Source organism: Sander vitreus, chromosome 12 (assembly GCF_031162955.1).
Source record: "Sander vitreus isolate 19-12246 chromosome 12, sanVit1, whole genome shotgun sequence".
Lineage (NCBI taxonomy): Eukaryota > Metazoa > Chordata > Actinopteri > Perciformes > Percidae > Sander > Sander vitreus.
In genome coordinates this window covers 24,137,493-24,152,561 of record NC_135866.1, presented here as the reverse complement: position 1 = coordinate 24,152,561, position 15,069 = coordinate 24,137,493, and the positions used below count along the sequence as shown (strand labels likewise).

Here is a 15,069-nt window from a genome sequence, read left to right as displayed (position 1 = left end):
TTTCGGGAGGGGGGCTTAAAGATACAGCCGCTAAAACGGAGCGTTTCAGACAGAAGGTGAATACAGGTATATTCAGACAGATAGTATGAGAAAAGTGTTTTTTTAAACATTAAAGCATGTAAACATGTTGTAGTAGTTGTTTGCCTAATATGGGACCTTTAAGTGAAATGTCTCAACAACTACTGGATGTATGGTTATCAAATTTGGTATAGACCATAGTGTATGTTCTCACAGCTGCACTTTGTGTTAAGTGCTAATTACCAAACGTTAGTGTTAACTAAGATGTGAACATGGTAATCATTAGCCTACGTGTTAGCATTGTCATTGTGAGCATGTATGCATGCCTACGTAACGATTTAGCACAAACATCTGAAATGCCTGTAAATGCAACATGACTCCTTGTATAAATAAAAAGTAGTTTGGCAATCAAAATGTGATGCATATTAATGTAAGTGCCTATAACATACATTTCTGGCTCTGCAGATACACATCCAGCTCATCATTGTCTGATCAATGTCTTCCATTAATTAAGCTGAAAGGGAGTTAACTGAGGACACAGTGTTATTTCAATGCAACAAATCAATGACATTCATTAACTTAGCCTGAGGCTAAGATAAGTAAGGACACACTGTTTTTTTTACGACAGCAGCTGAGAGGAGTGCAAATAAGGAATTCCCAGCTGTAACTTGCGTACTTGAACACATGGAGTGCAGTATGTTAGCCAGCTGAGTGGAAATCTCTGAGGGATTTGACCCTTAGCCAATAAACTGCAAAGTCTCTTCATCTCTCCGTCAGACACAATGCTTAGTCATCAGTGAAACGCTAAGCTCAACCTGACAAATCCTTTTTAGTCAAAGTTTGAAGGTCTGAGAGAAAGAAAAAAAAATCCTTTGAGCTACGTTCAGAAGCTCATTCTGGCTTCCAGGCCTGTTTTTAAGTAGGCAGTGTGTGACATTTTCAATCAGCAGCTGCCAAATGCTGGAGCTGTTTTTGCCTGACTGGGTCTGGTGATAAAACACCCAAAAAAGTCCCACATAGCTGACAGAGAGTGTCCAATTGCTGATTCACAAGGGTTATAAAAAGTACAAGCATCTTTGATTTTATTTCATTTCCATCTCATTCTATTTCCCAAGTGTAAATGTTCTGCTTTCTTTCTGACATCAAAGCTGATGAAAATACATCAATCTTTTCTATGTCTCTGATGAACTTATGAAAAATAATAACTTCAACAATTTCAATCTGTATTCTAATAAGTTTCCAAATATGCTAGGACTTAGTGTTAAATATAATCATGTGATATAACAGTAAATACAATCTCAGATTTGCAAATTGCTCTGTTCTTAGCCTATATTTCGGGGGTTCCAGTGTAGCCAGCGGATATCTAGGCCTAGAGATCTTTTCTGTGCGCTGGTCATTGTTTACAGTTCAATTAATAACTTGAGATGCAAGAATGGAGAGGTGGGAGCGGATTGTTATTCTGCATATGACTGTATATACTTTTTTTCTTTTTAAAGCTAAATCGTCGTGTGTTCCGCCTCTTTTGCTCTTCACGTTTGCCTGCATGCAACTATAATAATAATACTAATAATACGTTTATTTGATATAGCACCTTTTACAGACAAAGTCACAAAGTGCTTCACATGATAAACATTTGTAAAAATACAGTAGGATCCAACAGACAATAAGCAAGGGAAAAAAAATTGAAAGACCAATGAAAATCATTAAAAAGATTAAAACCTAAAACCCAAAGTTACAAACATGAGTCAAAAGCGAATTTAAACAAGTGCGTCTTCAGCTGCTTTTTAAAAGCATCGACAGAGACTGCAGAATGTAAGACAGTAGGAAGGGCGTTCCACAGGTTTGGAGCCACCGCTTCAAAGGAACGGTCACCTTTAGTTTTTAAGCGAGTGCACGGGACCACCAGTAATCTCTGGTTAGAAGACCTGAGGGACCTGTTAGTAGTGTACAGATGGAGCAGGTCCGAGATATAAACAGGTGCCTGACCATGCAATGCTTTATAAGTCAGAACAAAAACTTTAAATTGGATCCTGAACTTGATCGGAAGCCAATGTAATAAAGTATATAGTATACAGAGTATAAAATAGGAGTGATGTGCGACATCCTGCTGGTCCTGGTCAACAGACTTGCAGCAGAGTCCTGCTCCAGTTGTATACGGTCCTGGGGACGACTTGCTGAGACAGGTGAAAATGGAGTTGCAGTAATCAAGCCGGGATGATATAAAACCATGAATGATCATCTCAAGCTCAGAATGCGAAACAACAGCTCTATGTTTGGCAATGTTTCTTAATTGAAAGAAACATGAGCGGGTCAGTGATTTGATATGTTGATCAAAATACATGTTATGATCAAATATAAGACCAAGATTTCTCAGTTTGGGCTGTACAGCTGAAGAGATTGATTGATGAGATTACGGTAAATGTAACAAAACACCACTGACACACACTAGAGATTTAAAAAAAAGCATTCATATGCTCATTTACTACAAGTTGAGCTTCAGGTGGGTTTCTATTGATTGCATCAGTGTGTGTACCCCCAGCCAGGCAGATCAATGACAGCACTCTTCTCATCTAATCCAAATCCAGAGCGCTGCACAAACAGCATGGGCGTGGCCTTGTGAGCCGGCGGTAATTTCACAGTCGGTGACTGGAAACAACATCCTCATTATTTGCTATTATTGCTTATTTTTTGTCTAAATATCTCAAAGCAAGACCTTTCCAGCTAATTAGTTTTGTCAATGTTTTCGTTTATAATTTCCAAGGGGGAAAAAAGTACTTTTTTCTTGGTCCTGGATATAAAAAAGGTTGTTCATTGTGAGCAGGAAAAATATTGGCAGGTCATTTATTGCCAGGGCTGTTTGATGGATCAACAAATCTGATAACTCATATCATCGAAGCACGAAAGGACCCAATGTTTGCACACTCATGACTTCATGCTGGATATTGCTGTGACAAAATGTAAATGAATGATAACTCTAGTGTTAAGGTTAATGGAAACAAGACCTAATCCATTTCATTTTCTAGACAAGTGTGAAAAGATAACGCAGTGACCCTTCACTGGCAAAAATGACCACATTATGTAGCAGCTCTGTGATTTAGGAACAGCAGTGCTTTGAGAGAAATGCTATCATTATTATGCTAACAGGCTCACAATGACAATGCTGACATGATGATGTTTAGCAGGTATAATGTTTACCATGTTTGTAGTACAGCTGAGGCTGATGGGAATGTTATAGTTTTGCAGGTATTTGGTCAAAATCCAAAGTATTGGACAAATAAGAATTTTGACATGATGAAAATGTTAAGAGATTGCCAAAGTTATTAAAATCCACTGTAAGGGCGGCAGGAATATCTGTAACAAATGTCAAACAATCCATCCAACAGCTGATGGGATATATCAGTCTCTTACGTAGAAAGTAGCTAAAGTCTGCTCTAAAGTTGGTAGATAACGTCATATCCTAATTTTCATATCAGCCTGGGAATTCCTATTCACAGTACATATATAGGCTATACAATTTTGAAAAATGAAGTCAGGCTAAACTTAACTGTCTTTGACTAGCTTGATCATTAGCTCTGCCTCCAGCTTCTATCATCTAACCGATATTAATCTAAATCTACCTCTAATTTCTAAAACTGTTTATGTATGCTATTGTATAGACCGTCAAACTAAAGTGTCATAACACCATGAAATAAACTCACTTCTGGAGACTGTGTATTTTAAATGAAACTTCAATCAGTCAAATTAAATCACGTAGAATAAAAACAAAGGAGATCCCCGGACAAAAAATGGGGATCAATGCTTTGTCATTTCGTACATAAATGTTTAGGTCATTCACGTTTTTGTCTGGCTGATGATTGGTTGACTGAACTTGCTGATTCTCACCCTCATTTAGTCAACACTCAATGCAGAGAGCCACATTAGAGCACATTCGCTGAGAAACATTGGCAACTCCCTTCAAGGGAGAGGAGATATGGTCTGCCCAAAAAAACTTTGTCACAAGGTGTTTTCTTTTAAACAAAATTGCTAAAGGGGTCTTAACAGTAATTAGGGCAACATTGGATTAATTATCTGGTTACTGTGAATATATTTTGCAAATGTCATGGCAATCTACCTATTAGTAATCTATGGTTCGGCAGAATCACCTAATGTTGGCATTCTTGTCTGGCGATAGCGTTGCTTATACCCATGCAAAGACATATTCTCCCTCTAGAAATGTATTCCAATGAAACACAGTGCCCTACTATGTCTAGACATGTCTGAAAATTCTACTACAGCTAGGTTAGAGATAGGCTGGAGCTAAACCAACCTCCGTACTAATTGACATAGTAGAGCAGTCAACTAGGAGTGCAGCAAATCTTTGGTTTGCACCCGTCTGAATGGGACACCAAAGTGCTGAGCAGACCTTTAAGATAAAGAGGAGATTAGTTGCTGTCAGGGTGCTGGCTCGATGTGAGTACAATGAATGAAGAGGCATTAAAGCCAGACAAAGCTGGGCTACACTGGCCTTACGCCACTTCCTCCACTGCACGCGTACACACACAAACCTACTCATACAAAACCTGCAAGCAAGCAAATGCTTGCACAGGGTTATAAATTAATGAGGGCTTTGGGCACCAAAATGCTCCTTTAAAGTTTAAAAAATGCTTATGAAATAAAAACTGTCAGAGAAAGAGAAAAGATAGCATCCCCTCCCATTTTTTGTTGTGCTTTTTTTTGTGGGGGGGGGGCTTTTCGCCATCTTTATATTTAATTGGTCGAGTGGTCATTTCCTCACATTAAATGTCCCCTTCAGCTCAGTTTTGGGGGTTAGAAAAATGGAAATGTTTTTGGTCAGAAAACAATCAAGGACACAGCCTGAAGCAAAGGTTTACACTGACACCATGCAGTCTGCAACAGAAGCCACACAAACCACCATGTCAGCAAAAAGGAAACAACCAGCAAGGTACTAAACAATGGCGCCCAGGAGGGTGGGGTGGTTGGGGACAAAGAACAAAATAACACTTTCACTAATTTCCATCACTGGAATAAGTTGAAACAAATTTAAGACGTGTAATCTCATCAATTAATTGCCAATATGAAGTGCAAATGTATTGTTTTATTAAACTGGACACAAAAAGGACCAAAGCCTGAATAAAAACACAAAGGGGCTAAAAATAAGAACACAGTCAGTGAAAAAAAGCAGAGTGGGAATTGTTCTCATCAAGGTGATAAGTGATGAATGGATGTTTGACCACCACAATTTGTCATTCTTTTCTACTTCACAGCTCCAAAACACTCCACAGGACATAATGGCTTTCTCTCAGCAGCATTATGGATAAGAAAAGCTAATTTATAATTATGTTAGGCCCACTTACACCTAAGCGTTCATAAATGCTGAAAGGCATGTGAAACAAAGAGCGGCTGTCAGGCTGCCGCCAGTCCTAACGCCCACCCAGTGCAAAACACACAAAGCACACATGCAAAAAGACAAGGGCATGCAAAGTCACACTTACATTTGAGCATACGAATCAAAAAAACAACCAGCATTTTCAGTGATAGATTGAGTGAGCAGGTAAATGCTGTAGGTCTGTAACCTTGGGTACCTAATGTTTGTCATGTTCAGTCCACTGAAATTGTGAGAGGTAAATAAAGGGCATTGATTGGGAAGAATCAAAGGTACTTCTAATATTTTGCATGTACATTCTGCATTCATTGTAGAGCTTTGAGACCTTGCTTTGATGGCTGATGCTGACACTTGATTTAAAGTCTGAAAATAATCTGAACAAAGTTGGTAATGGCTGATTTAGTAAATAGCAAGAATATAGTATATTATAAGTACATATTCCTTAATTGAACATTCTAAATATATACCGTTTGGTCTCTCTGTGTTCAATGGACAGACTTCGGTACGTGTTAGCTTGGTGCAGCGCTGATGTTGTGGGTTCTTAGCTGGTTTGCTAACCTTAGTCACTGGTAAGCCTACATTCAGATCTTAGCTGGTTTGGTTTGGAGTTTGAGTGTTAGTTAAACATGCAGTTACTGTAAGGATGGGACTTGTGTGCAGTCACCAGGGGCTAACGTTGGTGGTCAGCAAACGTCTCCAAGAGGTAGGCTGACTGCCTATTTTAAGGCACAATGAGTAGGATTTTCCTAAAACACAATATACTTCAAATATTCCCTCTAAATCATCACGTATGACCCACTAAGTGTGTGTTGGTGTACTGTAAGTATCAGCTGAGATCCTGCCCTCTGCCTGTATTTTCTTATTTTGCTGTGTTCGAGACCTTTTTGGGCGTTACCTCTATAAAAACGTAGCAACCAGGTGACAGATCGTAACGCATCTAAGAACAAACTAACAAAATGGCAGACACAGCTTTGAAAAAAACGCAACTACAGGGCGAAACACCACACGAACAAAGCGGGTTTCCAATGTTGGACTTGTTTAAGGCACCTTTGACGGAGCTGTGCTGAGTAACAAAAGTAATGTGATTACTTTTCATTTGCGAAGAGTAGTTTTAAAAAAGAATAATTTGGGTATTATAACTCAATTATAATATTTGTTACACATGAGTATTTGTCCACACACAAACATACAGTAACAAACCAGAAGGGGAAAATATTCCCGTCCCACTCCTACCCACCCAAACACCCACCCACCCACTCACCGTCTCCCTCACACACTCCAAGCTAATTGGGAGTCGCCTCTCGCTGACCTCCCCTCATACACAGAAAGAGTCATCGCCATGACAGCACAGTCTCGCTCATTATCCCCAACAAGGGTCGGCCTTGTTAGAGCCCAAACTGCCACACCGCACCTGGCTGACATCACAGCAAATCCGAGTCCTTGTTGCCACAGCAACCACAACTTGGCAACCGCAACTTGGCAACGTCCCACTCCGCAGGGGATTGATTGGGTGAGCAATGCAGTGAGAGGTGGATTAGGAGGAGTATTACTGTCTCCCCCGGTGAAGAGGGACACACAGGGTCTTAGCTTTGCCAGACACCGAGAGGATGGTGGACTCACTGAAGCAATGATGACATCCCTGGTATGAACTTGGTTCAACATAGAGATGCCTCTCATGTATCCATTGCTGCAGTGATAAAGAAAAATAGTGTTGGGCTCTTTTGGCTGAGCAGGTATTCCATGTATGTTTGAAATACAAATTGAACTAAAGGATCTTATTCAACTGAGTGAGGACATGGTTGCATTTTCAATTTCAAGGGTCTGTTTAATACATAACCCAATAGGTGCCGTTGTAAATATTGGTGCAAAGTGATTTTGCACACAGAGTTTTCCGGCTGAAGAGTGCACACTCAACCATCGAGTGGAATGAACAAAACTCAAGTGAAAAAATGATGTGTCCGACAAACAACCATTACCCTCTCCATAGCTCCCGCTCTACTCCATTCTTAGGGCAGCGGAGAAGAGGGTAGACCACTCAGTGCCTGAGACAGGGAAGCAAAGTGCCACTGTTATTTGTCATCATCCATTAGTGAAACAGCCGGACCCACAAGTGGAAGCTGCAGAGAGAGGAAATGGTTTGTGGTCACTCTGTCACCTGATTTTTGCACCTGATCAGTGATGGCGGTATTAATATACTACGTATACAATGTGGGTCAACACTGGCTCAATGGCTTAGACCTCCAGCACTGACTTAATTTAGGTCTTCACCTTAGTCCAGTAACAGCCATTTTAAATGCAGGAAGTAGTGTCCTCTTTATGTAACAAGGGTCTGAAGGTTGGGTTTGTGGACAGGTGTGTAGTGTGCCTGAGTTTGATGCAGGAGACCAGAGTTTGCATCCTGTTACAGACCTGCACTTAACACTTGCTTTAAGCCTGAGTAGGTCTGGGTACCGAATTCAATACTTTTTAGGCACCGACCGAATTGCCTCTAAAGTATCGAGTATCGAAAAATGCCTCGTCATTCAATACCACATTTCAATACCTAAGGAGTAAATCTCATCAGCATCAGTGAGCCAATAAGCACGCAGCATACTTCTACCAAGATCTAATACTGTTTTGATTGACTGTCTAACGCTACACGTCGCAGAGGCAGGCAGGACAAACCCTATGTTACACACAAAGATGGGGCTCACGTAGTAGGAGCTGAAAAATAAATAAAAAGATTTGTGCCGTAATGTGTAATGTTGTAATTTCTTTTTTTTTTCTAAAATTGGTATGGGAAAAAGTATCGTTTAGGAACTGGTATCAAAGTCGCGGTATTGGTATCGGTACCGGTACCAGCATTGAATATTTTTGAAGCATGAACCCAGCCCTAACCCTAAACGTAACCAAAGACCTGTTCCTAACTTTAACAACGCACATAGTTGCCTAACCTTTCCTAAACGTTACACTAGTTTATTTACCATAACAAGGATCTTTACCTAACTTTCACCATTGTAGTCACCATGGGCAGTAGTGATGGGAACTACAGCTGTTTAAAGGGAGCCGGATCTTATGGCTCCGTTCCTTTCAAAAGAACGGCTTATTGTTCTTTTATGCCTATTTTTTTTTTAGGGAGCGGGGGTTACTAGGTTTATCTGCAAAATAGTCACCAGGATAATGATATGGTAAGATTTGTATCAGATTCAAACTTACACATCCCACCAATATAATTTCATTTTGCATGTGTGTACCTAATATCAATTACATTGTGCACATTACCGAAACTACAAACTTAACAGGGTGGAAAATGATTTCAGGGACACACAGTATTTGATTAAAATTGTCAAAAATAACTGTAGTTCTTCTTGAAATGTATATATAATCAGAGAGAGTTTAACATGGTCTATAAAATAATGAAAGAATATTTTGAGTTAATTATAATTTGATGGCGTATAGTCCTTGAAGAAGTTGATTACTTTGCACTGAGGAAATCAAGCACCGAAAAAAAATGTTAGGTAAAGTATTTTAAATGTGCATTTGTCTGTGTTTATGTCATAAAAAGACCTTTATCTATAATTCAAGCCATTTGTTATTAATATTTGATTCATTTTAAAGAAAATATAAGGAAGTAATTCATGGGAACAGAAATGTTGCTCTATAACAGGAATGACCCATATGTTACTGTTATCTTTAGCTTTCCTTACATTTTTTAAAGCAATTTATAATGTTTTGAAAAGTGCTACATTAATAATAAAAAAAATATATACTGTATATATATTAATATGCCTTGCAAGTAAACATGGGCCATGATGTCACTGACTTGTCCTGATTTTTGCATCTCCTACTGTCTTTCTGCTCTGAACGGTTCAAGGAATAAAGAGGTTGTTGACCAGGCAACCTATCATCCCCATCTACTCACTGAAGGGGGGGGGGGGCGCCAGCTGCGATATGAATCAGATGAATCAGATTGGAATACAATGACCTGGCAACACACTCTCTCTCTCACTCTCTCTCTCTCTCTCTCTCTCTCTCTCTCTCCCTCTCTCTCTCTCTCTCTCTCTCTCTCTCTCTCTCTCTCTCTCTCTCTCTCTCTCTCCCTCCCTCTCTCTCTCTCTCTCTCTCTCTCTCTCTCTCTCTCTCTCTCTCCCTCTCTTTATGTGTCTCTTTCTGAGCAAAGTTATCAGTAGAGATTATCGGGTTTGGACAATAGATGGCTGATTCACACAGGTAGTGACAAGGAATACAATAAGGGTGCAAGTGCAGTATACTGATAGTGATAGTATGCAGTACATGTGAGATATTATGAAATATTATTCATTTTATACAAATGTGTCAAAGTGCCCATATTATGAAAAAAACACTTTTTTGGGGTGTTATTTTGTGTCTCTGGTGCTTCCACACGCATAGAAACTTGGAAAAAAAAAACATCCGGTGGGGGTTTCTGAATGTGTCCTGCCTTCAGTCTCCGGGTGAGCTGTTCAAAATCGGCACGGCTTTTTACGTCACTAGCCGAAACAAGGTGGCTAACCGTAGCATGCTAGCTAGCTCGTTCTGAATGGCAAAACACTGTTACAACACACACTAGTTCACCATAATCTACAAAAGAACTACTTACATGTCCCTATTCTGCAGGTATTCCACGCAAAGTTGGAAGTGTGCCCTCGTTTAGAAGAAGTCTCCCGGCTAATCCTGCCTTCTACTACTGAAGTTGTAGAAACAAACAGCTAGCTAGATGATGTGATCTTACCTAGCTACTGCGCATGTGCGACTGCCAACAAAGACATTACAGCAGTGAGAGTTCTCACTCTGTAGCTAAAACAGTGAAAAGAGGAGCTTCAGGAATGTGCAGTGCAACAAAAATATGGTGTTTTTTGAAAATTAAACCATGTAAACCTATTCTGGTACAACCTCAAAATGCAATTATGAACCTGAAAATGAGCATAATATGGCCACTTTAAGTATTTACATGATCACAATTATTTGCCATTCAACTAATGCTGTGCTACCATCACCATCAATAATTCCCCAGTTAAATACAGCTGCTTCTACAGGGGGTAGATGAAATACCATAACCACTCATGAAAAACAACTCCAACTTTGAAGTTACTAAATCATGGTAATACTGCTACAAAAGTGGGTCATAGGATGTCTCATACTAATTAAGTATTTGTCAACACATCCTATATACTTCATACAGTATCTGTAGTATGGCTAGTCTCAACCAGTGGAGGCTGTTTTTAGTTTTTTTCTCTCTGCAGTTTCTTCTTGATTTCTTCTTGAAATTCTGCCGGATGCATGTATTTTCCCCTGTTGTCCGTTTCATTCCGCTTTCTTTGTGTTGGAATTTTAAACTCTGGTGGATTTATGAGGACTATGGTTAACTGCTCCTCAGATCTCTGCAGGGTAAATCCAGACAGCTAGCTAGACTATCTGTCCAATCTAAGTTCTCTCTCACACGACTATTTTACAGCGGCTCCGTGCAGAGCTTTGCGATTGTGACTGGTTTAAAGAAATGCCAATAAACCAGAGCACGCTTTTATCCGGTCCCGGAATGCTACGTGGACTAGCACGAAAAAAGCTTTATGAATACATTTTACTTTGGGGGAGTAAGATGTAATCATAACGATTAAAAATCATGGCCAAACCTACAAACCCAAACTGTAATAAACCTGAGAAATCCTTAAAAGTAATTTGTTATGGAATGTTTTTATTATTTTGTCTATTCCCTCTATATCACAGGTCCCATGAGCTGAATTTTAAAATGTTGTCCAAATTAATTGTATTAGTCTAGACCGAGAGAGCAGTAGATACAAACTATTTTGACTGTAGACGTTGCACAGCGGCAGTAATTCACATTTCGGATCTGTCTCAGCGAGAGGTTACTAAGAGTTGATCCACATCTCATGTATCATCTTCTTAATATAAAAACTTAATGAAGCCTGTTGAGGCTGCAGCAGCCGAGGCGAGTCTGTGGAAAAGGATGAGAACACGCACTCAACACCTCTCTGAACCATGGCGAAGTGCATCACTTTTCACTAGGGATCCAACTATAGGGTCACTCCACCATGAATCTTTGGCAATTAGGCAGAGGAATGGAGAGAGGGGTTTGGAGGTGGGGGGGGGGGGGGGGGGGTACTCTATTATACCCCAGAGGAGCAGGTGAATGCACTCTGAAGACTGGCTTCCTGTAATGCTGTTCAGTGTGTTACAGGGACGCATGCTGCAACATTTGGGAAGAGCAGCTCTTTGATCAGTTAAATGTTGTGTGACAGGAACGCTGGCTGGCAGTTTCACCTGTGTGTGTTAAGTGTTTAGAGCTCGGCTTTGAGATGTTGCTAATCTAGCTTGTAGCAGTAATTTACCTCAAGCTGTTTGTGTGCACTGTGGCAGACCAAATGATTACTGGAGACAAAGAGTTCAAACTGTGATCATGTTAAGAGCTTGTATAAAAACACTGACAAGGATATCTATTTTAGATTGTGGGGCCAGATAGTGTGGAATCAGTGGTTCCCAACATGAAGGTTGGGACACCACAAGGGGTCGCAAGATTATTCTGAGCGGTCAAAAGATGCTTATATTCGGACTTCTTTTCTTATCTTCAAAATAAGGTATAGTTTTAGCTCTTTAGGTCTGTAAAAACTATTTGAAAAAAAAAAAGCTTACGAGTATACATTTTAAAGCAAAAGTATGTTTTCACGCCATTAGTTAGAAGAGAAGATTTAAAGCACTTTTCTGTCCTTTAAATATGAAGCTGTCATCACATTCATGTTGCCATGTAACCAGTTTAGACTTCGGAAGTCAGTGCACCCAGCCAAGAAATAATCCCGCACACAATCCCCTTCAACCACTATTGTTTTTACACTTTGGTGTTTGTACAAACAAGTGTTAATTGTGTTACTTTTGGATGGTCCAGGCTAGCTGTTTCCCCCTACTTTCATACTTTATGCTAAACTAAGCTCACCGGCTACTAGCTGTAGCTTTATATTTAGCATACAAAAATGAGAGAAGCATCCATTTTCTTATTCGACGCCCAGCAAGAAAGCGAATAAGCATATTTCTGGAAATGTTGAACTGCTCCTTTAAAGGGTCACAAGCCAAAAATGTTAGGAACTAGGCCTACTGCTGAAAGTGAAGAGTCAGTACAACACTAGAACCACAGTCTTAAAACACAGCAGCAAAAGTAGAAGGGCACGCTAAGGCATGTCATATCTCACAATGTTAATGCAATGTGAATTTTCTAAGTCAGGAACTATTTTTTTCTGATTATTCCGACATTACATGAATGCAGCACAAACGCCCGCATCTCGCAATGTTAACGAAAGGGAAAAAATAACTTGTGTAGCCTCTCTGTCCCATGATTCAGATCCACTTCAAAATTGAGAAAAATGGACACACCGAACTGAAAACATAACCTCCTTGTTGGAGGTAATACTATGAAGAATAAAGTGCTACAATTTGACAACGATTTGATTGGTTCTAGTGTTAAATAGGAGCTGTGGGACTCGCCATTGGTCTAGTTTGCGGTTGCATATTTCACCCACAGGATGCATAGATTAAAAGGCAGAGGAACTAGAATCCGTTCTCTACCAGCTGCCTCAATAAATATGAACACATCACACTAGTAAGCTCATTTGTAGGCTGCCATATCCATTGATCTTTGTCATGTTTTTTTTCTCTCAAACCTAATAAAAAACATCTGCTACAACATAATGTACATGAACAATGGTCAATATAAATTCAGGCAGCCTGTTGATAATAAATTTAATTAGACATTTCACTGCCAGACACAATCTGCTCTGCTGGCCTAATCAGAAGCATCTCTCTGGCTTCCCCCAACTCCCCGATGTCCATCACATTAAACTACTTATTACGACTGGGTAGCTCCACCATCTTGGGAGTGATCTGTGATCCACAACACTGTATCCCTTAAGAGACCGCACCGGGTTTAACTTTAAGTGAAGCATCATAAACTGCCATGCAGAGGCTATACATATGAAGGCTAATTAAGTAGGCACAAGCAGGCCCCAATTTCTGCCAGGTCACAGAGCAGAAATCCACACACAATTACCATAAGCAAACATGATGATGCTCTCTGTTGAAACACGGTAATCTTGGTAAAGTGATGATGAATGAGATTAATAACTCTACAGTGTGGAGGAGAAACAGCCTGGAGCTGATGATCGGAAACACACTGTGGTGTTTTTTTGTGTGGAGCGATTCAAGTAGGCAGGCAGGCAGGCAGGCAGGCAGGCCGGAGCACACAGGCAGCAAGGTGCTCTTCATCCAGTTCACATGCCTGGTGATGGCTGAGGAGGAAACACATTTTCTGATCGTCCCAGCATCGCCCTGCAAAGGCAACACAAAGACGGTGGAGCCGGTCACGATGAGCCGCTGCCACCTGTGATAGTCGTACGAATATCGCTCACATTTAGGTCAATCTGAAAGTAATAAGGTTTTCGCGTCCGCCAACCCCCACCGCCCACCACCCGCCTCCTCCGACCCACACATTCGGATGGATGGACGGATGGGTGGATGGCGAGTCTAGCTGGGGGGTTCCATTTTCAGTCCACAAGCAATGCAAGCGCACCACTTAGCCATTTAGCGCGTCATAATAAAAAAACACAACCCATACCACGCCTCGGAATAAACTGACATAAAATAGCAAAAACATCTGGCACACACTTCGAACAAAAATACAGCAGCCAGCCATGTTCCCAGCAGGCTGTCACATTCTAGCTTTTTTTTTTTTTTCATTCAGCATTTGTACAGATGGGAGGTATGAGACGAGCGGAATGAGGAAACTGGAATGACATTGCGCCTGCTTACTGTAAAATAAATTCCCTCGGGGGATGGAGAGCCTCCTTTTCCCGTCTTCACTCCCCTCCTTTCCGACGTGCGAATTTCCCGAAATTCAGACCATGCAAAACAGGTAGTAGGTCATTCCACCCTCCGAAATATTTGGTCCACTGCAATGTGTGGGAGAGGAGAAGGCAGAGCCAGCATCCGAGAGGACAGAGCCAGCTGTGGGGAAGAAATGTGGAAGGAAGGAGCGGCCGGGCCGGAGCGCTGCGCACAGGAGAGGCGGCAGGAAGAGCGGCAGAGGTTCTCTCTCTCTCTCTCTCTCTCTCTCTCTCTCTCTCTCTCTCTCTCTCTCTCTCTCTCTCTCTCTCTCTCTCTCTCTCTCTCTCTCTCTCTCTCTCTCTCTCTCTCTCTCTCTCTCTCTCTCTCTCTCTCTCTCTCTCTCTCTCTCTCTCTCTCTCTCTCTCTCTTCCCAATACAACATCCCCCCATCCCTGCCAGACAGACTGACAGACGATGTGGGTACCAGTGTCAGCAGCGACATCCACCGGGGATGAGAGAAACTACTCTATGGGGGGTGATTAATGCCACATAGAGGCAGCAGCTGGAAAAGGAATGCAGCTGCAGGTAGCCTACGTCAGGGCATCATTTAGTTTAAATATATACAAATTGTGTGACTTTGGTCTTTTAAAGGGTTCAAAACTAACAAAACTAACAACCAAAACTAACCGATAGAGCCAGAGGGAGACCCGCAACTCTCATGTTCTTCAAGGTAAAATTACTGTTTTTGTCAAAGGAGTCTGGTGACTTCAAAGAGAGCATAGATGTATATAAGGTAAAATATTCTAAATATAGCATACACTTAAACTGATAAATTTTTTAGGTGG

At 40.8% G+C, this 15,069-nt stretch overlaps 1 protein-coding gene across 1 annotated transcript in view; it reads right to left on the bottom strand.

The window, feature by feature from the left end:
• LOC144527041 (catenin delta-2-like) overlaps window positions 1-14,523 on the bottom strand; it is a 162,433-nt gene extending 147,910 nt beyond the window's left edge. Inside the window, exon 1 of the mRNA XM_078264871.1 lies at window positions 14,210-14,523. The gene's annotated coding sequence lies outside the window, so the exon portion shown is untranslated. The remainder of the gene's footprint in view (window positions 1-14,209) is intronic.
• Between the last annotated feature and the right edge of the window lie 546 nt (window positions 14,524-15,069).